Source organism: Anser cygnoides, chromosome 2, assembly GCF_040182565.1.
Source record: "Anser cygnoides isolate HZ-2024a breed goose chromosome 2, Taihu_goose_T2T_genome, whole genome shotgun sequence".
NCBI classification, from domain to species: Eukaryota; Metazoa; Chordata; class Aves; order Anseriformes; family Anatidae; genus Anser; species Anser cygnoides.
In genome coordinates, this window is record NC_089874.1 from 138,501,803 (window position 1) to 138,528,249 (window position 26,447).

The 26,447-nt window shown below is 40.9% G+C and overlaps 1 long non-coding RNA gene across 4 annotated transcripts in view; it reads right to left on the bottom strand.

Moving 5' to 3' along the window:
• LOC106030519 (uncharacterized) overlaps positions 1-24,058 on the bottom strand; it is a 53,790-nt gene extending 29,732 nt beyond the window's left edge. For all 4 annotated transcript variants that reach the window (XR_010828709.1, XR_001203800.3, XR_010828710.1 and 1 more), the window contains exons 1-2: positions 23,427-24,058; positions 17,981-18,125 (exon numbers count right to left, since the gene is read on the bottom strand). This is a non-coding gene — a long non-coding RNA (uncharacterized lncRNA). The remainder of the gene's footprint in view (positions 1-17,980; positions 18,126-23,426) is intronic.
• Between the last annotated feature and the right edge of the window lie 2,389 nt (positions 24,059-26,447).

The following is a 26,447-nucleotide window of genomic DNA, read 5'->3' on the forward strand; positions in this document are numbered from 1 at the left end:
GGCCCACATTTTTTCCTGCAGGGGTGTGTGGTCTGCAGCCCCACAATGCACAACTCCTCCAGCACATGTCGCAGGCTAAGAAAAATCAAAAGACATTCTTTTTATTAGTTAGCAGTAATGACCTTTTATTTTTGATTATTTGTGCATTAACAGCACGGAATGGAGATGTGCTATGTAGAGAAGTTATTATTTGCTAATTTGCAGCTTTTAAAATACACAGCACACTATCTATTATGTATCATGCATTACAATTACAACAACAGTTTAATTAATCACCAGCACCCTGTTTTGTATCAGTCTGCTGCTGAATTCTGGGTAATGGCGTTGTTTACCATTTAGCAAGTAGCAACATTTCACTCTGTTTCACTACATTAAACTGCTCAAATAAAGCAAACGGATATTGGAAAGAGTTGGCCATCTGCCTTTATTTTCTTTTACTTTTGTTAAGGAAAGGGAGAAAAAAAAATAAACCCCACCACTGCCTCTGAAAGGAGAAAGAGCACAGCCATGAAACTGATAGTGACAAAAAACACCCTTTTTTTATCAGGTCAAAATCTCATCTAAATGCAGTTCTGATGAATGGTAAAAAGCTTGCTTTGTGGATTTGGAGTGGGTCTCAAGACCAGCAATGAAGTCTAATGATTATTTAATGGTGCCGCACTTGAAGCAGGATTATGTGAGACTCTCTCCCCCGTTAAGAGTTTGATGAATAGGTTTTGTGACAGCCATTTAGGAATAAACAAGAATTCATCAGTCTGCATAAGAAGAAGCCAGTTTATAGATTAAGTTTCTTGAGGTAATTCATGAGGTCAGTCCCATTTAGATGTAGACTATTAGGGCTCAGCTTTTGAGAGTGGCCATACAAGGGAGTTACTCCAAATGGACCCCGCTAATACAAAGCCCCCTTTCAGAGGGAAGCCTGAAATTTTTATGACCCTGCTGCTAGGAAGCACATCAACTTGTCACTGTGAAGATCTGCTGGGGCAAGACCTCATCACTCTATTAAAGAGCTCTGTGACCCTATTGATTTGAAGTATTTAAAGCAGGGGTGAAGTTCAAAGCAATTTCTTTTCTATACTATTACTCAGCCTCTCTGTGTCTTGGCTCTAAAACATCTGCTGTCAGTTCCTCTCTGGTGTCTGACTCTGGAATCTGTCACTGGAGAACAGAGTAGTTTTATTTAGAATAAATTGGATTCCTTTTCAGTTTTCAGCATTTCGTATTGTGATCAATGGTTTACACTCCTTCATGTGCCAGGAGACTTAACTGCCACTGTATCCTTTCATGTCTCTTTAGAGCAGGACTCAGCCAGAGCTTGCTCCTGAGGCTCTGTAATCGAATCTTTCCATTCTAACAGGTAAGCAGGCACCAGTTTTTCTAATTGGCCAATCAATAAAAATAATAAACTTTCACTTTCAAACCAAAAAAAAAAAAAAGAGAGAGGAGAGAGAGAGAGGAGAAAAAAATCCCAGAGTGTCACTCTGGAAACAAAACCCTAACAGGATCTTTTATGCTTATTTGCTCAGAGAGAAAAAAAAAAAATACTGAGTAAACAACTCCATTATTTTTAAATGTCAGCAAGTAAACCTGGTAGCTGTTTCTCAGAGGTGCTTGTTCAAAAACTACACAGGCTCTTCTACCTCCCTGCAGAAGCTGCAGGCACCAGGGCACCTTCTCAACAGTTAATAATGAGCCACGTTGGGTGTATTTATTACAGACATGGTTTCTGATACCAGGATTAAAGGCTGTACGGGGCACAAGATTAATATTCAGTTTGATGATGTCAGACAAAACGGTTATGATACAAGACTGAAAAAATGGGATGGGAATGGTAATGAAACGGTTTCAAAAATATTTAAGATAATGATGCATAGCAACAGAGAGAAGTTAGGTGCATTTTTTGCAAGGAAGGTAATTATGTACAGGATCACGTAGAGGAATCCTATCTGTTATCTTCACCAAGAGAACTAACTTCTGATTCATGAAAAATGCACCTTCTCTCAGGGTCTGCTTTGTCAAGTCCCTACCATGTTCCTTCCCTACCTGTACTATTTAGACACGTTTTATCACCTATGCTAACAAATTGCCTAAAATAACTGAGATAACAGGTATATATTTTAGTCAGCAGAAACACGTCCATTGTTTTCAGCTGATTGGTACTGATTTACGCTGCCTACGAGTCTTTCCCATAATATATGTTGCTGTCATTTTATTAATACTATCGCTTCACACAAAGCGACTTTTAAAACCGAGTGTGTTTCTGTGAGGAATGAATTATGTTTATTGCAAGATGGCAACTGCACAGTTTATTCAGCAGTATCTTTAAGGATCTGGAAGCCTGAAAACAGATGTACCTATTGCTTGTCAATCAAAACACATCTCCCTTGCAGCTTTGTATTTTCTTTAGTCAGCAAGGAAATCATGTTACTGCTGTCTGGGGTCAACAGTAAATGCACAAGCAGAAGCCCTGACTGAGAATTTTCAATCAAGAAGGCACCACAGATTAGGCAGGCAGATAATAGTTTGTGTTCTGCTCCTCTGAGGAAACGGGCAATAAACAAAATCCTAAGCCATTTCTTCTATCTTGCGTTTTAAAAAATGGAGCTGGTGGAACTCACTGGCAACAGAACACCATTACAAGCTGATATCATCTTGAGTTCATGCTGCTGAATATGTTGGCATTTACGGCACATTCTCCCAGGGCACATTTCAAAATGAAACTGAAACTTGATGGACCAACTGTACTCCATTAAAAAAAATTATAAAAAGGCTCTTTCTTTTTTTTTTTCCCCCCAGACTAAAGAAATGGCAACTTTCAAAACACTGCTTTCTGCCGTATAAATCTACGTGTTGAAGGTCAGACCAAAGGCAACAAATCAAAGCCTTTTTTCTCATCTTTTATTTTAGATTATGAATGATGCAAGAATTTATAGAGCGTGCAAATTTATTACCGTGTTAATAGGCCCCCCTGTTTATATCCGGCAACATATGTTATATCCAGAATCACTAGGAAGCAGCAGCATTTTTAGGGATGGAGGGGGAGGCAATTAAAGAATTAGGCCTAATTACCGTGAAAAATCTCTGGAAGAAACATACAGAAATCTTTTGCAGAACAAACACAAAGAGAACACGAGGAAATATTCTTTAACCTGACCATTGTTGTATACTCTATTTGTAATCCATGCATTTATAACCAAACACAGTCACAACTCCATACCTGCCCTCATTTAATTAAATGAAAGAGAAAAAAATCGTGCCTGTGTAGAAATTTTCTCTCTCTTAGGGTCTGCACGGGCATCTTCTTTCTAACACTGAGCCTCTATTAAACCAAGTTCTCACCAGAAGGCAACAAGCATCTTGTTTAATACAGGCTTCAGCAGGGAGGCAGAACCACTTTTGAGTCACCGGTACAGGGACATGAAAAGAAAAGTAGCAGTGGCTACAGGAGATGCACCTGTGTTTCACTCCATGAGTTTTAAAGGCCCGCCCAAGGATCCCAGAGCACATGAGAGTAGTTTGGTAGGTATGAAAATCTGGATTTGCAAAATGTTTAAGTTTTAACAAACTAACAAGGAAAAAGGTCCAAACCTGGCAATTTTAGAAGTGGAAACTAAGGTGGTTGGGGAAAAATTAGGTATGTCCTACTGCTTCACTCTTCTATTCTACTGTATGGATCAGGCTCACAGCTGGCCTTGACTGCTCTGTGTACTGTCCCAAAAAGTGGGAAAAAATACTGGGTGCTATGAGAAGCACAGAATGAGAATATAAGTGTGAATAGAAGCATGAGGTAGGCAAAGGGCTAGTCATAATTTCATAATCATAATTTCATAAAAAAAATATTAGGAATTCCAGCTCCTGAGAGACCTCACTGCAGTCTTCCAGTACCTACAGGAAAGCTGGGGAGGGACTCCTTGTTGGGGAGTGTAGTGATAGGACAACAAGTAATGGCTTTAAAGTAAAAAAAAAAAAAGGTAGATAGAGACTAGATATAAGGAAGAAGTTCTTCACTCAGAGGGTGGTGAGGCCCTGGCACAGGCTGCCCAGAGAAGCTGTGGATGCCCCATCCCTGGAGGTGCTCAAGGCCAGGCTGGATGGGGCTTTGGGCAACCTGGTCTGGTGGGAGGTGTCCCTGCCCATGGCAGGGGGCTGGAACTGGGTGGGCTTTAAGGTCCCTTCCAACCCAAACCATTCTGTGGGTCTGTGATTCTATGATTCTCTTAAGACGTGGGAAACAGAGTAGTTTCTGGCTGTAGGACCAGTCACAAAGATTGGGATTTTAGCATTGACTGCTATCACCAGTGATATGACCTCAGAAGGTCCTTGCTTATAGGAAAAAAAAGGAAGGGGGGAAACAGGGCTAAGCTTTGCCAAAAGTATTCAACAATTCAGTAATTCTTTAAATACAGGAATCACTGTTTGAATTTATCTTTGGTAAAGCTACATCTGACAGTTGGGGTCTACCAGGGAAGAGTCTGGCCATGCTGGTTGTTCCTCAACACCCCCCTTCCTGAACCCACCTTCTGTGCCTGCAGCTAAACCCATATGTTAGGGACCCCAACAAGGACTGCTTGTGTCAGGGGGAGATCATGGAACCAGACTCTTGGGTTGCTTTATGTCCTAAATATTGATCTCCTTTATCTGTGTGTTGCTGCATGTATATTTGTCTTTAATCATTCTTCCTCTACAGGTGGGTTATTATTTTTCCAATGCCTGTGTATTATGAGTTTTGCCACCAACAGAGATAAAATCTCCCATTCTAGGTTGTTTAGTGTGAATCCTTCCATCCTGAAGCATTATTAATCATGTTGTCATCACTTAAATAAATAATAATCAGCAGCAATTATTTCTATTTTCACAAAACCACTAAAATAATAAAAATCAAAGATTATATTATTAATAAATATGAAGGGGACATGTGGGTTTTTTTTTTTTTGAGACTGAATTTCTATTTTTCATCTGTAGTACAGTGTCATCTAGAGGTACTAAATAAGATGAGGGTATTGTTGTGTTAGGTCTGCAGAAACTTCTGCTTCAATGAGCCAGCAAGAGATGGAAGCAGCAGGTAGTACAAATAAATAGGATGGGCAGAACCAGAGCTACAAACCAGGCCTCCTGATTCCATTCAGTCCCCTTCATAGTGCAGAAGTGTGGCTTTGCAAGAAGAGGGCTCATACCCCATCCCTTCTTCCCTTCTGTCCATCCATGTCAGCCCAGCTGGGGGATGGAGGACCCAAACTTGGCCCCAGAAGAAACGTTACCCTCACACCTCGACAGCAGGAGGCAGTTGAGGTGCAACTTCAGCTCAGATTCTGCCTAGGCACATGTTCCTTGCCCAGTGTGTAAGGGATGAACAAATGAGATGGAGGAGGAGAATGCAACACCAGTGGTGGAGGATTTAGGGGATGCAATTTTTAGGCAACCACCTTCTTCAGTCCTGCTACTCACAGAGTGATTTTTTTATGTGCAACCTGAACGATTTGTACATTTTATGTTCAAGTGCAGCTGGACACCTTACCATGGCTGTTTATAAAAAGATACTAAAGAACATAGTTGGGGAATGCAGCCTCCATACTCCTGAAAGACGGCTCCAGCACTGGCCAGCAGCGCAGAAGCAGAAGATGATGCAAAAACGGTGTCTTCAGTCTGCACTACCCTTTGGGGATGCCCGTCCTGACTGGGATGAAGAAGGCAGAGCCCAGACTATGCTTTCTTGATCAGAGAGGGAAGAGGTCTGGTGTGCAGCCAGTTCTGCTGACATGGGTGAGGGTGATCCAAGGTGGCCTTTAGCCTTAGCCTGTGGGGCCCATCTAGCAACCAGATTTGTGATTGCTGATGTCTCCAGGAACATTTATTTCTCTGTGGTGCTGGAGACACTTAAATGGCAATGGAAAATCACCTGTTTAGAAACCTGGCCTTCTTCTTCCATAGGGGTGGGGAAATACCACCATTTCAGATCTGCCCCATTTGTGATTCCTGGGGTTTGCAAGCACTGATGTAGCTGTAAAAGGAGCAGAGCAAGCTGCAGGAGCACTTATCTTGTGCATTGATCTCCCTGCAGAACTGAGCCCACATGTCACCAGCAGGTACTGAGACAGACCGTGTGCTCTGTGATCAACAACATATTAGTGGTTCAAAAAGGTCTGGGCTGTCTGGAATGGATTTGTGCCACAAGAGTCACAGGCCAGACTGTGCAGCCAGGATTTGCAGGTGGTTTGCACTTCAGATCGGCCATTTGCAGGTATTAGAGGAAGGTGGCACAATCCTTCCCCTGTTCCGGAGACATGCACGGATGTTTGCACCACACTTTATCTTACACAGAAAGGGACTGGAAATCCACTGGCATGGCAGTACAGATGAAAATATTATCACATTTACCATGCAACCCTTCTGTATGCAGTCTGAGGGCATTTCTGTGGACAACAGATGAGGGAGACATAGTCAATCTGAGGAGGATGATAGCAGAGAGCAACCTCTGAGATAATTTGGAATACGATTTGCAGAGAAGGCAAATGAATGTCCCTCAGGTGGACAAGCTGTTAAAAGTACTAACAAGGTATCTCACGTTTTCTCTCTCCCCTGTATTTTCATAAGAAGAGAAAACTGAAGGGAAAAGAAAGATTCCTCTAATCCTTACAATAGTAGTACTATATTGCACATTCATGGTAACATGATAATTTCTGTTCTAAAGAAATTAAATTCCAGATGATGGGTTATTCAGAAAAATATCCACAAATACAATCCTAACATAAACCTTAAAACTATACACTTACTGGGACAATGGCATATACTGCCTCACATTTCTTAAGTATTATATTTAATACTATTTGTTTGCACCAAGCATTATGTCTCCACTTCACATACCTTGTAGACAAATACAGACTAAATCACAGATAATAATCACAGATTTGTGTGGATGAACTTGTTATTTTAGGAAAACTATAAAGTTTTCCTAATAAAAGGAAAAATGAAATATATAGAAAATATAGAAACTATAAAGAAAAACTATAAAGGAACTAAACTATAAAGAAACTATAAAACTATAAAACTATAAAGAAACTATAAAGAAAAACTAAAGTTGTTGGGAAAAAAAAAAAAGGATGGAAACTGCCTCCTGAGCAGTCATACCCATAACTGGGTGCCTTTCTGCCCTGGCAAAGTTATGTTTAAGATTCAGTAACATGGCTTGAAATCCTTATTTTGGGTAAGATTATATATCTTATTTTTCAATGATAACATAGTAAGTATTATTTAGCTGGGTTGAGCCCTATACCTGTTTTTACTGAGATTTAAAAATTCACAAATTCATTGCTCTCCTCCTTCAGTGCTTCTATCTTGCTCCATCCCTCCTCTTGACTCCTGTACCTGAAACCACACTAGCTCTTACCTCCAACTGCTGCCACCGTTCCCTCCACAGCATATTACATCAATTTCTTCACAGGAGAAATCTTACAACTAATACTGCGTAACTTAGAATAGAATAGATAGTTCAGTTGGAAGGGACCTTCACAGATCATGTAGTCCAACTGCCTGACCACTTCAGGGCTAACCAAAAGTTAAAGCGTATTTATGAGGGCATTATCCAAATACCTGTAGAACATTGGCAGGCATGGGGCATGAACCACCTCTCTAGGAAGCCTGTTCCAGTGTTTAACCACCCCAACAGTAAGGTTACTTTTCCTAATGTCTAATCTGAACCTTCCCTTGCGGCTTTGTGTCATTCCCTTGACCTTCCTTCTCCTTTTCACTGCTTCTTTTCCTTTGACAATACATGAAAGCTTCTCTCTTGCCTGCAGTTCTCCAAATTTTCCACTTGGAATAACAGCATTCCCTCAACTACCTCCTTGTCCCGTCTCTCATTTTCCTGTGAAAACTTAAACTTTCCATCCATCTCCTCTTTTGTCTCTTCCATTTTGCTCTTGGTGAACTGTTCTTATCAGAAAACTTGAACAACCCTTTCCAGACCACTCATCTTCTTCATCAGCTACCATTGTGAACAGAGCCTTTCCCAGGAAATGTAACCTCACTTGGAAATGACAAGAAACCATGTGTCTTTGGTTAGTGCAGCAGGGCCTGGGCTGGTAAGACCTGCCTGCAGTACATGGTGAAGACTTGCTCAGGGCTGGCCTTCCTGGTCTTGAAACCTTTTTTTTCTTCCTGAGCTCTGTTCATGTAACATGTTCTTTAGAAGCTCTGTGTTGCTTTCCTTCCAGGTATCAGAGCAGCAGAGGCAGGTGATGAGTCATGCTCAAGCTACTTTTCCTTCTCTTTTTCCTCCAAACTCCATTCTCTTTCTCTGCCTTTCTGTTCAGGGATCCTACCATCTGACCAAATTACAGTCCTGGACAGTTTTGATAATGCCTCCTTGTGAAGAGTCACGATCTAGGAAGATAAAACATATAATGGAATAGCATTTGCACAGAAAATAAATTGAATGTCCTTCAGCTGGACAAGCTGTTAAAAGTCCTAACAAAGTACTTTACTTTTTCTTTTCTTTTTTTTTTTTCTCAACTGTATTTTCTTAAGGAAAACTGAAGGGAAAATAAAGACTCCTCTATTCTATACCATAATTGTATTATATTGCATGCATTTGTGATGTAACGTTACAATTTTGGTTCTCAAGAAATGAAAACCTAGATGATGGGTTATTCAGCAAAATATCTACAATAAAATCCTAATATAAACCCTAAAACTATATTAATTTGCATGATAGCACATAGTGCCTCACATTTCTTGAAGTATTATGTTTATTACTATATGTTTGCACCAAGCATTATCACTGCATATGGCTCCACACACCTAGTAAACTGTTGAACTGTAGTAGACTGTCTAAAACTGTTGCCCAGATCATAGTAAAGCTCTCTGTATGTTCACTGGTCTTGAGAAATGCAGTATTATATACACCCAAAATGCTGCTGCGAGACTGCAGCATTCCATTACCTTGAATTTATCACCCCTGTCTCTGCATCTCCCCTTCTGATCAGCCTTCATTTTACACTTACTAAACTACAAAACAGGGCCCTCAAAACTTTTTATAATGTTAGGGTGGGAGGCTTTGGGAGGTAGGGTGAAGGTCAGGGGATATAATATGCTCATAATAAGCATTAGATAGGTACATTGTTCTCCTTCAAAATCTGGTCTTGCAATATTTCTAACAAAAAATTCTCACTGTAGGATGTGCTGGGTCTAGACTCAAGGTGTGGCGCGGTGTTACTACTATTTGGTGTTACTGCTTTCATGATCTAAACCCAAAGTGTGGATCCTTAAAAACTTTTCCCTGACCTCAAAAGATCCAGAATACCCCCACAATTTGAGTTCTTTCCATAATGCTGTTCCCCAGATACTTGAGAAAATTGCCACCAGTAGACATACACCAACCATTTATTATCATGGCGGAGTTGAGCAGAGTAGGGTTTATGTGATATCAGTGTCCAGTGGGATGCTCTCACCTATCAGACCTACGAAGTCGGAAATGCTGTGACCATCACTAGGTGATTTTTTATTTTATTTTACTTCTTCTGTAAGAAGGTAAATATTATCCATCTAGGACCTAACAAATATTTAGTAGGGTCACGCAGGTAGAGCAGTTTCAACAGAAAACAACACTAAGGAAGTGACACAATGGAAAACCATACGAATTAACAATTAGGATGGTGTCTGATGCTTGAAGCCCAGAACAGGAGTATGAATATGGATGCCTAACAATTTAGGTGAGGCTAGATGTAGTTGTTGATTTCCTGACTGAGTTTTTCACCACATCAGGAAATATGGAGTTCATCTATGAAACCATTTATATCACCTTAATAGTGGTTTTAATGAAAAAATATATATAAATTGGAGATTTGAACAGAAAGCTCAATGACAGCATACACAGAGGTATAGAAAGGAGAAACATTTAATCCTATATTATTATTATATTATGTTGTAAAGGTAACAATAACAGGAAGGACTGAGGTAAAAATCTCCTAAACGAGCAAGTCTCCAAACCTACTGTTACTGTTTTTCACCTCTTTGCTCCTCTCCCTGTGCTTCTCATTCCCAAAGCACCTTCTACTCTCATAGGTGCTGTCTGCAGCCAAAAAGGCTTTTTGGTGGACCCACAGCTGGTTGTGTAATTTGAGTATTGGAGTAGGTTCCATTCACTGAGTCTCATTTATGTTTACATATTGTCTATAAATGACCAATAAGATTCTGGAAGGTTCTAGCTGGCTGTAGGGGTTTGTAGCATAATCATTTCAAATTAATGCTTGACTTGGAGCTGATTTTCATGTACTCAAGAGAAAGTTTTCATTCTTTACATCTGGTCTGTTTTCTTTGAACAGGGATATGTGTGGAGGGTTTCTGTTGCCTGACTGAGTGAGCTTAATCTTGGAGTAAGCTTTAGTCTTCCCTCAAAGTGTGTCTTCTGGGGGCAAGAGTTTCTTCCAGAACAAGCATCATCAAGAATATCTGCAGAAGAACACATAAGGGTTGCAATGACATTTTTACAAAACTTTCAGAAATTACTGTATTTTTACTCCCATCTCCTGAAAGATGGTTTAACACCACTGGTGCTACACTGCTCCAGATTCAGCAGAAACATCAAAAGCAGTGGCATAGAAGCACTGAGGACTGCAGCAGACAAGCTTTAATGTTTAACATGAATGTTAATTTTAAACCGGCTTTTACATAGCGAGAAAGTGCATCTTATAGAGGCAGTGCTCTTATGTAAACATTCGCAATGTTTATCCAACATCCATTTCTGTAAGGGACCTGAATAATGGCAGAGGGTTAAATATTTAACTTGAATATATTTATGCACCTTACCTAATGCTAACATTATATTTAACCAGTGATAAAATGTATTTTAAAACTTACTTTACCATAATTCTTTTAACTTCCCTCTCTGCACGCTGGTTCTCCTCTGAACATCTTTCTTTCTACTGTTGCATCTGGACCCAAGAGTGTGCTTTTGAAGCAAGTTAGCCTCATTTACCACACTTGGTTTGCATTGCAACTATATCTTGGATGTTGTGAACTGGCTTATTTAAACATTAAATTAAGCTGGAAGATAGGCTCTAGAAGAGCATTGAATGCCATCAACAGGTTTTCCAAACATACAGCCAGACTAGAGCTATTCTATGGCAAAACACCTGAAAGGTATATTGTGCCCAAAGGACGACCATCACCAGTTTTCCTTTGGGACACACTTACAAGGACAAAGCCCAAGGGAGAGCCAGATGCATCCTGGGGCACAAGACCCAAAATTGCTGTGGAAACACCTGAGTGAAGAGGTGAAATGAGATGAATCACACAGGTGATGAGTCACACTTGGATTTATTTGCCTCACAAACACACTCCCCAGCAGCAGGTGACCGCAGTCTCCACTGCACCTGTGTTGTCCAAGCATCGCTCCTTGGTGAGCATCTCTACAACCGCACATCTCAGCAGTTCCATATTCATGGTGGACTCAGCCCTTACCCAACAGCATGGCTGAGAAGCACTTCTGCCATGCATACTGTTTAAATTAATAGATATCTAATAGCCTTGAATATGGTTGATTAGCCCCCGTGTCGTGCCTGAGGAGGACCACAACTGCAGTGCAACAGTGGGAGGACACAGATGCGCCTGAATCCCCTACTGCTGAGTACGTTTCAGTTAACTCCCCTTAGGCAGGCTGTGGAAAACAGGCTCAGCCGTTTGCAGGGTTTGGCCAATCCTTCCAAAATATTTTACAGGTATGTGCTGACGTTTCTCACTCGTTGTTTTGTATGCTCAGCTCTCTGTCCTGGGAAGTCTGAGTTTATTAGACATCCATTATAATTGACACATTGTTGCAGTAGGGGTGAATAGATGCATTAGACAGATGATCTTAATTGGCTTTCATCCAAAAGAATTAAAATAAAAAGACAGCTGAATTTCATTCACATTTTCAATTAGTAAAACTTCCTTTCATTATTATAATGCCTGCTGAAACAGCAGCCACATCAGGGTGACAAATCCCGTTATCATGCTTTCTGCAATTGTCTTCCAAAAAGGCGTCCATTGAAAGCATTGTCTGAGCGTGTGTATAATGCTGACAATCAAGCCCTGCTCAGAAAGCTGGGGGAGGGTGTCTGACTGTGATCTATATAGAAATGCATTTTTTTTTCCCGTGCTGCTGGTTCTTCGGTGCTGCGTGCTTGTGTTGGGGCAATGTGCTCTGACAGACTATGCGTACTAACAAGATCAATCACTGAGCATTAGCAGAATTCTCATGCTTTCCACCTATTTTTCTTTCCTTTCTTTATTGAGCGTGATCCTCTGCAGGTGTTATTTGTTTGTCAGACTGTTACATAGCAAATGTGGAAATAATTTTTTTTTAGGGAGTAGATAACAGCTGAACTCATATTGCAGACAATGGTTTCACACTGAAGTACTAATCGAAAAGAATGTGAAAATAATTCTTTAGGCATTAGAGGAAGAAATAAATGGCTTCTTGGGGGTGGGAAGCAAACAAAGGGGCATTAGGGTTTTTCTCTTGCCAAATCCTTTTTGAGCAGCTAACCAACCTAATACACTTGTAATGGCATCCCAGACTCGTAGCTTAGCCAACTCACCTAAGTTAACCAGACAAAACAATATTATTTATTTGTTCCATATGTGACAGTGAAGAGAAACATGTGGATAACCAAGAAAATCAGTTCATCTCGGACTTGTGTTTTCCAGTTTCTTTTCACTGAGTTATATGCCAAGAGCCAAATGTATTGCCTGAGGGATGTTTTTCTTTTATTTCTTTAACTATGTACTTATTGAATTGTTCCAACTTAGATAATTTCCTACATCATCTAACTTTTGACAGTCGTGTTCCCATATCATCCCACCTGAAACTACACATATGGATCACAACTGTCACATTAGGGGATAATGTTTCAGTTTTCCACATGCAGAAGCTGGGATCCATTAATTTCAAACATCCTGACAAGATAGAGTTAGCCTTTGCCAGAAATCCAGTTAACTGGCTGAAAACTTGGCACTCTGATGCCACAGTATTTCTGTGGTTTCACTGTGCCCAACAAGTTTCAGTTACAGCATGAGTATGATGGATCTCAGTGATGTTTTATGGACAAGCAGAGAAATGATATGCATCAGTTTAAAGGATTGGTCCTGAATGGTATCCTTCTGTACTGGAAACATATCCCATGTCCATTCTTCAAAAGCCACCAGGGGCAGTTGAGCTGGCCATTATGCTCCTGGGAGTTGTTTTGTCTCCTCAATGCAAAAGTGCTGCTGTGGAAAGCCCAGGCAGAGACCCATCATTGGAGAAAGAAAGGCTGTGAGGCTGCAGAGAGACCCTGCAAGTCAGGAGAACTTCTTTTCAACTACCTGCTTCCTCTTCAGTCCTACAGTTCCCCATGTTAACATATACATTCCCCTGGCTATTATTATTACATACATATTATCACAGCAGTTTATTCCTAGAGCATCTGTGAGACTTTTCAGCACACCTCCCATTCTTCTTTACAACACCTTCTTTGAAGAGATGAGCTCCAGGCAAGACAGGAGGAATCCTAATTATGATCCATGGTGAAAAACCAAAAAAGTTAAAAAAGATTGGAGGAGTGGCACCTTGCAAAGGTGGCAAGAACCAGGCTTGGTTCAACCTCCTGCAGAAAAGCAGCTCTCTTTCTGTGGGCTCCCCTACGATTCTATGCTGTGCCCACCATCCTGCATGTCAAGTCAACACCCGGCCCATGGACTCTCATGTCCATCAGAGACAAGGCACCTTGCAGAAGGCTCCTGCTACCTTGAGGTGTTTGGAGGAGTGTTTCCTCAGGAAGACTCCTTCCAGTGACATTTCATATCAGCAAGTTTGCTGTCACCTAATTTATATAGCTCTACTGGGACATGTCATTCATTTTCAAAAAGTATTGTGAGCTCCTCACTTGGAAAATGCTAAGTAAATGCAGCTATTACCTGGAGAAATGAACTCTACACTGTTTTCAAATTAATGCAGTTGGTACTTTTTGTTTCCTCGGATTTTTGTTCTTTGTCTCACATGCATTTTAAAAAACCAATGCAACTAGGCCCTACCAGGCTGGGAGAGTTCCTCACTCCCAGCCATACCAGTTTTCTCTTCCACTTTTTCATCTGCCTGGCTGTCTCTGAAGGATTAATTAAGCATTAATTTAGTATCTGTCAGCATTTCCGTTAAGTAAAACCAAGACAATTTTGCTTTTGGTCAGGATTCTGGTAAGAAAGAAAATGTGTTTATTTTTTAATGGTGCACTGGAGCTCCCAACGTTGCTGTAAAACATTTTTTATAAAGTGTGAAATGTAAAAACAAAAGAATAAACCAAAGCCTAAAACTAAACCCACTAAGGAATAATGATGAAAAGGGAAGAACGCAAACCATTTCTCATCCTTCCTACTAGAGACGCATTTTACAGCTAATGCATTTAATGAGTCAACATTGACTTATATTGCCTGAAAGCTCACTGAATTATTGAGTATCTGTGGTATGGATTATATGGAAAAAATAGTTTGAAATGGCTTTTTCCTCTGTGCAAATTTAATTTTATTTATATTCAGCTACAGTTATTTTCTGAGGTTGTTATTAGACGAGTTCATCTTTCCTGTATATTTTAAAGAGTTGATGTGGTTTAGTAAAAAATAGACTTTTTACATGAGCTTTAGAACCTCTGGGGTTTGAAAAACACCTGAGGAAAGCTTAACTGAAAGAAAGACAAAGGAATAAATCAACAACAACAGCATTTCTCTAAGACATATGTCTGCTAATTTACCCTGAATAAAGCGTCTGTCATATTCTGGACTTTTTTGCAGATGGATAAATATTGACTTGGTTTGATTTTTTTTTATGTCCTCTAAATAAATAATAACAATCTGAATATTTTATTTTTTCCCTTTGGGTGGTGGGAGGGCACACTGCTGTTGAACAAAGATGAGGAGGGAGCTAGGCTCCAGGCACAGGTACAGTGAATCTTTCACTGCGGACCCGTTTATTAGATTTTCAACTTCCAGTCTTAGGTGGTAGATTGGTTTGGCAGAGATTAGATAGACGGTAGAAAGGAAAGCTGTCTTGTTAACCATTTCCCATATGATGATTTAACATTGACTTGGCACTGTTCTTTAGTGCCCTGCAAAAAGACAGTTTTCCAAAAGGGATGGTGTCTGCAGCTCATATGCAGATCTTTCTGATAGCTCTGCTTTGCAGACATTTCTCTGAAAACCTGGCCATGGATGACACACCAGCGGGAGCCATATTAGCAATATCATCCTTGTCAAACACAGCTTTGAGAAATATTATTTATAGGGCTGGCTAGTAAACAAATCCACTGTGTGAAAAATGTTCGGGTTTGAAAATGTGATTTTGGTCCATGTCAGAATGAAAATGAGAGCTGTCAAACTATTTTGTGTGTGTGTGTGTGTGTGTGTGTGTTTAAGAAATAAAGATCCCAGGGACTGGCCATGAACTGGATTGCTAGGATATGCTGCTGGGATGTGGAAACACCAGAACTCAGGCTTTGTGTCTTCTCAGTCTGCAAAACATTTCTGATCCAGAAAACAAAGCAAAACAACCAAAGTTCTCAGGAAAGACATTTGTCATCAACACCTTTGCTACAACTTTAGCTACTAGGTATCTGTGGTGATTCTGCCCGGGCATCCACATAGCCTGAACAGCTAAACTCTACACCATGCACTGCAGTTCTCCGCTGTTCCTCCCAGGCCGGTTAAACCTTCCAGCTTTGTTCCTGCCTATCTTGTGCTTCATGAGTGAAGTGGAGTTTCTAAACAATGAGATTTGCTACTACAGCCTAACATGTCTGTCACCTTCCTTTGAACCATGCTGTTTTCTAGGGCTCTGTGACTCAATATGCTTGTGACTTGTGGACAAAGCTAAGACTGATTCCTGGGTGCAGCCTTCCAAACGTTATAAGACATATGTTAATGTAGCTCTCATTCTCCAGCAAAAATTGGCTTCTCTGGAACACAGCTTAAATAAATGCCATTTGGAGCAGAAAATCTGGATGTATATGATTACTTGGTCTCCATCTTTCAAACCATGTTCTTGTCCTCTGCAGTCAGTTCCTGAAAAGAAATCCTCATTTGCCTAGCTTTCATACTCCTAAATCAGTGGAGCTGCTGTCATCCATCACGCTAGTCCAGCACACTTTGCGGCATAAAGGCCTTATACTGTAAATACCTTTCTAAAACATCTTTCAAACTGGGGAGTGATTACATACTGTAGAGATATTTCCTATTCTGAGAGTGTGACACAGTGGAGCCCTAATTCTTTTGGTCATTACCACAAAGCAAATAATGGGTCATCAGCAACGAAGATCCAGAGCCACTGCTGGCATGACATCCAATTGATTTGCATAAAAAGTGCTGACAGGGAGGGCACAGCCACAGCAGAAGTGAGATATTAAAAACCCCAAACTTTCATTAGCAGGAATTAATTTGCATGGCCTTGCCAGGCCTACTGCACATGCCTACGAGTTATGTAAATAAGTATCACTGTCCCTCTGCTGTGGCTGGGAAGCCTGGTACAATTTAGAGATGAGACTGTGAGCTGCCTGCAGCTATGTGGGTCCAACATGCTCTGCTCCCCAACCCGTGCTCTGAGCACCACAGCATGCTGCTGCCCTGCAAAGCATGAAATGAGACTTGTACAGTCTCAGTGTATGAAATGGGGTATCCTTGCTCAGGGCACAGTGACCGGCTAGCAGATGCAATAAAACAAATCTCTAGAAACAGAGGGAAGTGCATACCATGTAGGTGGCTTTATTTTACATATCATACTCAATAATTCCTTTTATCTGGAAGGTGTTAAAACCTGCCCTTTCAACAAAGTGCTCCTGTCAAAGAGGATGGGACATGGCTCTGTTCCTCAGGGAAGACCTTGTATGTGAGTTTGTGCTGGGAACACCTGGCAGGAGCAAGCAAGGTCTGGGGAATTTTGGAAATACATGGAGCCACCAATACCTCTGCATGAAAACACACTCATAATGAGCCTCATTAACTCCTGCAGCCTTCACAGTCTTGTTTCAAGTCAGGCAATTAAGACCCATTGTCTGATTAGCCAGAGGTCTCTCTGCTAGCAACAGGGGCAAGAGGCAGAGCAAGGTCCAGGAGCTCTCACCTCTTTTGGATGGGGCCTTTGCTCCTGTGGCTGTTTCTCATGCATGTGAAGCCCAGGAGGATTTGGGCTGTTTAGCTCACAAATTGCTGTCAGCACAGCTGACACCATGGGCCTTGGTAGGCAAACTCATCCTTTAACCTTTCACACGGCCACCAACAATTGCACTGCTGGAGGGCACATGTGATAAGGTCCCCCATTTTATTTCCACAAGGCCACTGTGAAGCCAAAGGCTTACACAAAGTCCCAGGCTCACTTGCCTATGCTTTTTGGAGAGATGGTCAGAGTAAAGGCCCACGTGAGGTTACTGTGAGCTGCTGACTGATCAAGTCCTTGTGCAGGCAGACCTCAAGGACTAATGGGAGCTTTGATCCAAAGACCTTATTGTGGAAAAGTGCCTGTACTGTTCCACCCATAGCTATTTAGTGTAGGAATGGAGAGCCTCCATCCAAACGAGTAATACTTGTGGGGCACTGTTCACCTCCATCTCAATTTTAGCTGGTTTCATTTTCTTTATGTTGTAGGGTTTATTAGTAATGTCTTACCTCACTCTGTCCATGGCTGAACTTTAAAGAGAAAGTGGCAATATATACATTGCACAATAAACACACCAAGCCACGTGCTGAATGAGGTCATTCCGAGGTTTGCTAAAATTGCACAGTGAGAACAACTTGATGCATAATTTTACACAATACAAATTCGTATTTGTATAACATTGCTCTTTTAGGAGAAATACAGTTAAAATACTTTCATACGAATAATTCATATTCAAGAATATATCTACTTTTTAAAATAAGGCCAACACTGATTCACACATGGCTAGGGGAGTCCTGTTGAATATGATGTTACCTCCCTGGTACTTACTGTTGAGCTGCCAAATCTGTGCTGCCAGCCTTCCTCCTTTCTGTCAATCAGTGCACGCATCCAGGTGCAAGAACAAAGTTTGCTGCTCTGAGCCAACCCTTCCAAACAGCATCATCTGGAGACAGCATGTGGCAGATCCTCCAAGCTGGAGCGCCAAGGAGAGAGAGGGAGAAATTAGCAATACAAATCCTGTTGGATCACTGAAAGTATCTGGATGGGGACTCATGTTTTTAAGATTATCCTAGATTATATCATAAGGTAGGCAATCATTTCTAAAATGCTTTGTAAACACCACATATTTGACTTTCTGAAGTATTTAATGTTACTTTTTTAGATCTCTTTAACGTTTGCTTCTCCAGTCATCTCAGTGTATTTGTTACTATTCATATTTCTTCGAAAGAAGGCCCATAAATAATTGTAATGCTTTAAAAAATAATAATAATAACTAAAAAAAAAAAAGACATTTATTCTATGTATTCCACGTTGCCCAAAACTCATTGTGTCTGGGACAGATAAAGATCAATATTTCAAGTGTAACTGACAACAGGAACTCCTTTTTGCATCCACGCAATAAGGGACTCATAACATTAGTAGAGATACAGTAGCTGTTCTTAACAAGAAACATGATCTGGTGGTTGTCGAAACTCTTTGGCCTTGCTGCCCTAAGGTGACTGTAGTAGTGCCCCATCCTGAAGACAGCACACATGCCAGACTGTGAGTCAGAAGTGGATCCAATTGATTCCAACTGAAAGCCAACCATGTCCTGGGCTGCACCAAAAGCAGCGTGGCCAGCAGGGTGAGGGAGGTGATTGTCCCCCTCTGCTCTGCTCTTGTGAGACCCCACCTGGAGCCTGCATTCAGCTCTGGGGGCCCCAGCACAAGGACATGGGCCTGTTGGAGTGAGTCCATGAAGATGACCAAGAGGATGGAGAACCTCTCCTATGAATATAGGCTGAGAGAGCTGGGGTTGTTCAGCCTGGAGAAGAGAAGGCTCTGGGGAGACCTTTAGGTACAGGAGTGGCCGTCCAGTACCTAAAGGGAGCCTACAGGAAAGCTGGGAAGGGACTTTTTGTCAGGAAGTGTAGTGATAGGGCAAGGGGAGGTGCTTTTAAACAAAACAAGGGTGGATATAGACTCGATATAAGGAAGAAGTTCTTCACTCTGAGGGTGGTGAGGTACTGGCACAGGTTGCCCAAATAATCTGTGGATGCCCCATCCCTGGAGGTGCTCAAGGCCAGGTTGGATGGGGCTGTGTGCAGCCTGGTCTGGTGGGAGGTGTCCCTGCTGATGGCAGGGGAGTTGGCATTAGATGGGCTTTAAGGTCCCTTCCAACCCAAACCATCCTATGATTCTTCAATTCTTTATGTAAATTGATATACTAAATATTGGAGTAAAACTGAGTGAGAATAGATTGCATTTCTGCTTTTGCCTTGTTTTTGTCATTATCAGGATTTACACGAGTGTTAAAACCTCTGCATTTCCCCTTGTTTCTTGTCACCAGTTGATAACAATTTATTTCAGCATATTTGGTTGCAGTGTTCTTTTTTTCTAACGAGCATGATGATGTAATTTTATTAGCATAAGCACTCAAACTGTGTCCGATGTCTTAAAGCAATTTATACAAATCATAATCACTTGAATATTTTCTTCTGAAATTAATGCTGTAAGAGTTTTGATTAATTCTATAATTTCAAGATTTCTACTTTAAATATTCCAACAGTGTGCATTACCAATCTTTGTCATCCATGATGCTTAATACATGTCACACTCATGAAATCTTAATGCTGAAGTGATTCCACACTTTAATGTAATACTCATCATCAGTAATGATAACTGAAATGACCCAAGGCCTTACAGAATTCAGAAATGATTCTTAGTCTAAGATCCTGTGAAAACACCATGAAACTTTATCAGTCATCAACTTCAGTCACACCCAAGAAGTAACTAAATTCACCAGAAAGATACTTCAATGAGGCAGACATTCACTCTACTGTGCAGTATAGGTGACATACATATCCAAAAAATGTCACATCCTTCTGTCTTACTCTCTGCTTTCACCAGGGCCACTTAGCCAAAAAGTGGTAGGTGCTCTTTGGTTTCACTACAGAGCATGCTGAGGACAGACACCAGTATTTAACAGCAGTTACCAGATGCCTCCATGCCTCCTGGTTCACCCTGTGCAGCAGCAGATGTCCCTTCAGCCTCTGTTTCCCAAGTTTTGTGAACGTGATGTGAAATGCTGAGGGGTATCACAGCCTGACAGAGATTTTCTTGCTTGTTTTTTTGCAATTATCCCAACAGCTGTCAGCATTCCTCGTACGGGGTCTGCTCTGAAGTGCAGTGAACATGGTGGAGAGGCCTGTAAGGATATTTCAATAATGCTCTTGCTATGGGACACAGCTTTCTTGGGGAAACAGGAAATGTATGGAAGAAACCACTCAAACTCATCCTGTGAATTGAATTTCATCTTGTTTCTCAGCTAAGGGGACTCTGTGAATGCCAGGTGGGTACAACCCACACAATATTCTTGGTTGACATGCTGCTAACAATGAGGTTTGTGGCCAACAGGTCATGCAGGGTAGACCAGGACAACTCTGATGTCTCCTTCCACTTTTCTGCTATGCATTTCCCAGGTGCGTCTCGAGGTTTCTGCTTTGCCCAGCAGAGCACAAACTCATTTGGTACATAGATGGCAAAGGGCCAAGGGGCAGAGTTAAAACTGCTTCGACAATCTGTGATCTCAAGAGACACATTTGAAACAACTCAAATACCTCCAAAAGCACCCAAGAACATAGGAAATAAAAACTGTATAGCAGTAGTCATAAAAGAACAGCATATGTGGTTTAACTGAATTTGTCTGGAGTCCAATTAAGCAATAAGACACGATAGGGCGTGTCGTATTACTGGGCCATTAATGCAAGTCTCTGGAGCATTGTGAGGCAGAAGGCCAAAGAGAAGTGCATTAATGGCCCAGTAATACATGCTTTGTCATGCCCCATTTTTGGGTGGTATGGTAATGCTTGTCTTTTGAAAAGAAATAACAAGAAAATATCCTTTCAAAATTTTGAAACCAAAATCAACTTTTTATGTGAGTGCTAAGCGGAAAAGAAGAGCTGCACACTGTACGTCATAAATTCAAGCCAAGAGATGAAGGATAGAAGACCTCATTGGCTGCCTGGGGCCTCTCACTGATCATTTCCTGACCTCTGTTTCTATTCACTTGGCACACATTTTTGGTGGAAAATTAAAGGTATTTTATAGTGCTGAAATATTTTTCCAAAAATAGATGGAAATATGTTAAAGAGCATTTACAAAAATTAGACTTCCTTAAATTGCCACATCTCACAACATGCTAGCAAGTGTTTTCAGCTTGCTGGCCAAGAAAATCAAAGCATTGACTTTCTTTTATGGTATGGGATACTGGAAAGATTGTAGAGGACTATAGGAAATCTCATGTTAGAGCAGTATCTAAATAATCTGGTTAGTGCAACATCAAAACCCAGGCAAATTAATGGACCAGCAAATGAGGGGTTCAATCAATACAGATTTAAATGATGATAATAAATAATTATGTCAATCAATATGGTTTCATGGAAAATACATCTTGCCAAATTCATTTAATCACGTTTTTGATGAAATTACTATATATTTTGATAAAAGTGGCTGCATTGACTTAATATATTTAGACTGAACACACTTCAGCTTAGTACTGAAATAATATTCTGATTAGAAATTAGCATCATACAACATCAATATTTCAAATACTAAATGGATTAAAAACTGACTATATGACAGAATTCAGAAAAACACTGTTAATGGGCATTTCCAACTGAGTTAGAGTGCCTACAGTGGAATCTCAAAGGTGGTGTGTATAATAATGCAGTTCAATATTTTTCTAAATGAGTTGGGGGAAATAATGGAAAATGTTTAGACAAGTAAATAAATACTGCTGAGGAGAATTAGTACATATAAAACAAACTAGAACACTTGATTTAACTGAATTAAACTGAACATCGCGTACTTTAATTTAGTCAGAGATACCTAAAACTTACAGGCCTGAATGCCTTTACTCAATCTTCCACATATGCACAGAAACATCTAAGCTAAGTGACAAATCAAAAGACAAAATAGAGGAATATCTAATGCCCCAAGGCAGTCTAGTTTATTTCCCTCTTACCTGGAGTCTATGAAAAGCTTGAACTTCCTCCCTGTCTGCCCACTAGAGCTGGTTTCCTCAATTGTGCAAATATTTTCAATGATACTTGCAAACATGAGAGGGTGCTTACAGTTCCTTATACTCTATGTGCACCTTCCTACAGCAAAATGTCTTTTTTTTTCCTGTATTTTGACTTTATATAAAACAACTTGTATTTTCCCATTTAGTATGGATTGTTCTTGCTGCATATTATTGACCTAATTTCTTTCTTTCCTGTTTCAGCACTGGCCTCCACCTCCCACAGAAGAATCAGTCAAACTGCATCCCAGAGACAGGTATCCCACAACACCAGCACCATATGAGACCTGGATGGTGACTGTCACGCATTTTGGAGCCTGGTGCCCGATAAGCTTCATCAGCTGATGCTGCCTAATGTGGAACATAACGTGTTTTTTCAAAGGCCCTTTTATTCCGGTATTGCTCTTACTTTAAGAAGAGTTCAGTGGGTTCTAGTTTCTAGAACTGTTGGGGTTTTGTTTGTTTGTTTTGTCTTAGATTGCTGACATCTACCTATGCAGGGATCAATTAAAAAAAAAAAAAAAAAGCATTCCTGACTGTCCTGTTCAGAGAAACATTCTTATAAGTTCTATCTTTCTCTAATGTTGGTGGTTAAAAGTATTTCATCAACTGTCTTCTGAGCAAGGCTTGGTTACTACAGATTGCCACGTTCTAAGATCCAATTACCCTCTCTCAATTTCACTGCAAGGTTTTACTCTCTACATATAAAATCTGGAGAATATAATATGGCTGAAAAGTAAACACCATTAAGGAGAGAGAAAAAATAAAAATCATCCTGTACAGATTAGAAATGCCAACATAAAAATGCTGAAGTAATATTTGGCATGGAAAATGACAGATAATGTGTACATGGAAATGGAAATGACTTTCACCTGCAAAAGAGAGGGTCAGTGAAAAAAGAAGGAAACTAGAGTGCAACAGAGTGCATTCACAACTGGGGTGAATGCACACAGCAGGTTGGACATAAACTGAGCATGTGATCTGGCAACATAAAAAAACAGCTAAAGTCTGCCATACTGAAAATTTACCCATCTTTGTCTTCCCTGAAGAACTGGGGGTTCACTGTATTTCTCTTAATTTTGTCCCTCATTTTGCCTTCTCCTTGGCCACTGAAGCAAATCATGACCACCTAATGCTTCAGTTAATGCCTTTTCACCTTTACAGTGGGGTTTATCTGCCCAGTCATTCTTCACCCGTAATAAACATGCTCACCTGCCATCACGTGTGTAGGAAGCACTTCCACACAAGCCAGCTCATCACAGCAGTACCAGCTTCCCACCAGCACTGGTCCAGCTTTCTGTTTCTTGCTTTGGTATTGTGTTGTGGTTTAACCCGGCCGGCAGCTAAACACCACACAGCCGTTCGCTCACCCTCCCCCCTCCCTCTCTGGGATGGGGGAGAGAAACGGGAAAGTGAAGCCTGTGAGTTTAGATAAAGACAGTTTATTAGGACAGATAATAATAATAATAAAATGTACAAAACAAGTGATGCACAATGCAATTGCTCACCACCCTCTGACCGATGCCCAGCCTATCCCCGAGCAGCCGGCCCCCCACCCCGGCCAGCCACCCCTATATATTGTTTAGCATGACGCCAGATGGTATGGAATACCCCTTTGGCCAGTTTGGGTCAGCTGTCCTGGGTCTGTCCCCTCCCAGCTCCTGCTGCACCCCCAGCCTGCTCGCTGGCAGGACAGAGCGAGAAGCCGAAAAGTCCTTGGCCTGGTGTAAACACTGCTCTGCAACAATTAAAACATCAGCATGTTATCAGCGCTCTTCTCATCCTAATCCAAAACATAGCACCCTACCAGCTACCAGGAGCAAAATTAACTCTGTCCTAACTGAAACCAGGACATATTGGTAACTGGAAAAATCCAAGAGCTGTGTTCAAAGACCTCAACATTGTTCTGAGAATTTGTCACTGAAATGAGGTTTTGCCTTTTCTCCTCTCTCAAGGAACAAAACAGATGGAAGAACAGAAGAGAAATATCAATTCTTCATCACGTACTTACACTATTAAATAGGTATATATGGATGTGTAGAGACATGCACGCACATAAAAACATAGGCAACCTTTACTATGAGAATAACAGCCTAAACCTGTTAGCATACACCGACAGCCACATGTGCATGTGAACACGCACACATTATTTAACTTTGGTTATGTAGTTGAAATCACTACATGAAAATATTAAATTCAAAACTGTTTCCATGGGAATATCGGGGCTTGCACATCATTGCGAAGAAACATCTGTCCTGATTTGGGATTTCACCAATGTACCTTAGCTTTTCTTGCTTAATGTTGGTTGAGATTTTACAGTCAAAAGCCCTCAGGCAAATTAAACTAGCCATGTACACCCTCAGGGAAATGAGACTTTAGTTACAAGCCTGATACCAATTGATGCCAAGTAGAAGAACTTTATGATATTAATGAACCTCTATAATTAAAGAACTGTTAATTGAAGTGAGTCAACCAGTCTATTTGAAATCTCATACTATTTTTTGAACCTGGCTTTCTAATGTAATTGTATTTCAAGTTGTCTGAGAATCACTTAGTAATTGCTTGGTGCATTTTGCAAAGATCAAGCAGAGTTCTGGCCCTCCTGTTCACTGATTTTCATGATAGAATAGCTGTTCAAATCCCAGGAAGAGATGAGAAATTTCTCTCATGAAACTCAGCTAGGCTTTTCACTTATGTCCATATCCTAAAATCTCCACATGATTATGTATTTTCAGGATACTTGTATAGCATGCATTTTCTTCCATTTTCAGGCCTGAAGGGCTTTCTAAATGCAGATAGTGTTTTAAATATCTCCTTAGGAAATAAGATATCCATCATCACATAACACAATCCCATTAAGGACAAATAAGTTGTACAAATGTGTGAGCTGCTTGCATAAATTGCCATGGTGTATTACCAGTGATATCCCATGCTTACAGCATCAAAGGCCAGTGGTAAGGACTGTTAGTAGCACTGTCATTCCTCACCATGAACTGTGAAGTTTTATGCTGCACCAAGAGCTCCCACTTGCTGGAATCAGGTGATTTTTTTAATGTTAAAAGCTCTGATTCTAACTAAAGGAATATTTCTAGCTTGCACAGTGGCAAAAAGGCTGAAAATAGCTCCCAAGAGCAACTTCAAAGTCATCAAAAGCCTGAAATAAAGTACTGGAAACTACATTCAGATTCAGTTCCTGATGTACAAAGAATGGGACTGGATAGTACAGTTTGCTTGCCTAAAGCCACAGGCTAATAAAAGTTAGACTCCACTGTAGTTTAAAAAATGATACATCAATAGAGTACAAAAGCATCAGACTACAAAACCAATTAAATTCATAGCCCTAAAAGTTTACTTCCTGTAAGTGAAAAATAAATAAATAAATAAATAAATAAATTTAAATGATGTTGCTGTTTTTTTTTTTCCTTTTTTTTTTCCTTTAAGTTTGAGAAATGTTGCCTAGTATTCTCTGCTTTTTAAATACCTTATTGAAATGTGAGACCATATGTGGCTCTATGTTAATACACACATAATAGCTAGGTGACAACCTACTTTACCATGCTGAAGCTAAATACAGACTTTCTTGGGATTTTCTGATGTTTGCCTCACTGAGCACACCTGAGATACTGACACCAGTATAGAAAACTGAACACAGTGCCTGCTCGACTGAGCTCTGAGATCATAGGATAGAACAGGACAGGACAGGACAGGACAGAACAAAACAGAATAGTTGTAAGCAATCTACAAGGATCATCGAGTTCATCTCCTGGCTCCACACAGTACAACCCAAAAATCAGACCCTATGTCTGACAGCATTGTCCAAACACTCTTGAACTCCAGCAGCCTTGGTGTCATGGCCAGTTCCCTGGGGAGCCTGCCCCAGTGCCCGACCACCCTCTGGGCACAGAACCTTTCCCTAACCCCCAGCCTGACCCTCCCCTGTCCCAGCTCCATGCCGTTCCCTCGGGTCCTGTCGCTGTCCCCAGAGAGCAGAGCTCAGCGCCTGCCCCTCCGCTCCCCTCGTGAGGGAGCTGCAGGCCGCCATGAGGCCTCCCCTCGGCCTGCTCTGCTCTGGGCTGAACAAACCAAGGGGCCTCAGCCACTCCTCACACGTCTTGGCCTCTTGACCCTTCACCATCTTTGTAGCCCTCATTTGGGCACTCTCTAATAGTTTTAATTCCTTCTGAAATTGTGGCATCCCAAATTGCACACTGTGCCCGAGGTGAGGCCGCACCA